Here is a 2,116-nt window from a genome sequence, read left to right as displayed (position 1 = left end):
TATATATATACATACACACAGGCCAATACATGTGTGAATGTATGGCTAAATACATGTATACATATATCTAATCACATATTCGTACATAATATGTGTGTTGTGTATGTGTGTATGCATATATTCATGTATGTTTAATGAATTAAAAATCGTTCATGAGAATAATGTTAAGAGGCGATAATTTGAGCATTTATATAATGCATGACAATTATTAATTATCCAATGATCCGAATTATAATCAATGCTAATCAAGACATTTTCAAATTAAAATAACAAACAAATCGACGGGAAATATTTTTCTTTGTTTTAATATTCGAAGATTGATTGAAATTGTGAGTAGATCATTCAAAGTTCTACTGACTTTTTCTTTGCTTTGTTTTTCTTTTCTTATAACTACCACATACAGACATACCATTTCGTATAATTTTATATACCTAAACGAAAGCCTGAGGCAGCTGTGTGAAAAAATACAGTGAAATCCCTACAAATTGTTAAACACATTTGAAAGAGCATAAAGCTTAGAGAACCAGAACGACTGTAAAACATACACGAATTCTCGGTCCGTAACACGTTTACACACAAATATATATATATATATATATATATATATAGTTTTTTTTATTATATAATTAAATAGGATGAACGAAATACCTCTTTCCTCAATTTCTAATATTCATATTAATAATAATTTTATTATACTTTAGGAAAGTTGACAGTTTGTTGATGCTCGGAAAAAATATGATTTCTTTTATTTACGACAATATTATAATTTCATGGAACAACAACATCGGCAAGATTAAATCAAGGAATATATTTTATTCCTCCAAAAGCTGAAATGCAGATAAAAAAGCTAATTTGTTTCAATTTGTATCGCCCTGAGTCCATGTTCTCTTTTAACCAGAATCCAATCAATAATGTTCAACATGTTCAAATATTTTAGAGTGTATTTTTCTGTGACACTCAGCCTAATTTTGGAGATGCAATTGTTCTGAAAGTTATGTTTTTGCAGTTGTTTTATTTTCTGTGAAATTATATGTAGCATTTTCATATATTTATTTTTGCATGCCTATTTCCTGACACAAATCCAAAATTTCATAGCTCCGAAAACAAATGCTAGAACAGCAATTATTCATAAAGATAATAATAGTAACAATACGATTAATTGGAATTTTGGGTCATGTGTTCTGCACAAAATATTTCGCAGTATTTTCTTTACGATATGTTTTACGAAGATAGCAACAGAAGCCAATTTTTTTTTTAATTTTCGGTAAAGAATGTCTGGAGCATATTCAAATCAATTTTTCAGAATTATCAGTAAAACGTTATTATAAACAGTAGATCTTGTAGTCATTGGCAATCATTATACAGATATGTATTCTGAAGAAAAAATCTGCAGTTTAATTTCATCACCGAATTGTAATTCATTATCTAATTATTTAAGTCTTTTCAAAACATTTTAGTTCCACTTGTCACTATCAAATAAATGTATATATATGTATATATATATATATATACACACATATACATATATGGATATACATATTCATATATTCATATACATATATACATATATATACACATACATGCATATATGTGAACATATTCATATGTATATATATGCATTTTTTTCAACATTCTTGTTATTTAAACATAACGTTTATAATTTTGTATTTCAATGCAAAGTAAATTCCAATGCATCAAGGTAAATGAGCTTGATGTAAATTGAGAATGAAATTTGTTTCGGATAGATTCAAATGTCAATTTGTTTCCTTTAGTACTTCAATAGGATTTCCATAGTAAGACTGTTCTTGTTAGATGCTTAAAGCCGAATATTTCCATCGGCGAAGAAATTTCCCTTGAGATATTATATGCGAACACTAATTAAATGAAAAATAGTAGGATGAAACTCGTATAAAACCATATGTAAATACATTCATACATAACGCATACAATTAATCATGTATATTTGCGATAAAATAAAAATATTGACTTCAATATACACGTAACACATTCACATACACAAAATGAGTATGCTTGTGTGTATGTGCGTGTGTGTATGTGTGTGCATATGTAAATAACAATATGTACATACGTATATATACATATATATATATATATA

The 2,116-nt window shown here is 27.0% G+C and overlaps 1 protein-coding gene across 1 annotated transcript in view; it reads right to left on the bottom strand.

Annotated features, from left to right (window-relative positions):
• Positions 1-1,570: 1,570 nt before the first annotated feature.
• The window catches only part of LOC106884017 (uncharacterized), a 63,053-nt gene continuing 62,507 nt past the window's right edge, over positions 1,571-2,116 (bottom strand). Inside the window, exon 4 of the mRNA XM_014935193.2 lies at positions 1,571-1,874. The gene's annotated coding sequence lies outside the window, so the exon portion shown is untranslated. The remainder of the gene's footprint in view (positions 1,875-2,116) is intronic.

Source organism: Octopus bimaculoides, chromosome 1 (assembly GCF_001194135.2).
Source record: "Octopus bimaculoides isolate UCB-OBI-ISO-001 chromosome 1, ASM119413v2, whole genome shotgun sequence".
In the NCBI taxonomy this organism is placed as follows: Eukaryota; Metazoa; Mollusca; class Cephalopoda; order Octopoda; family Octopodidae; genus Octopus; species Octopus bimaculoides.
Note: the sequence above shows the minus strand (reverse complement) of the source record. Positions and strands in the feature narration are given on the sequence as shown.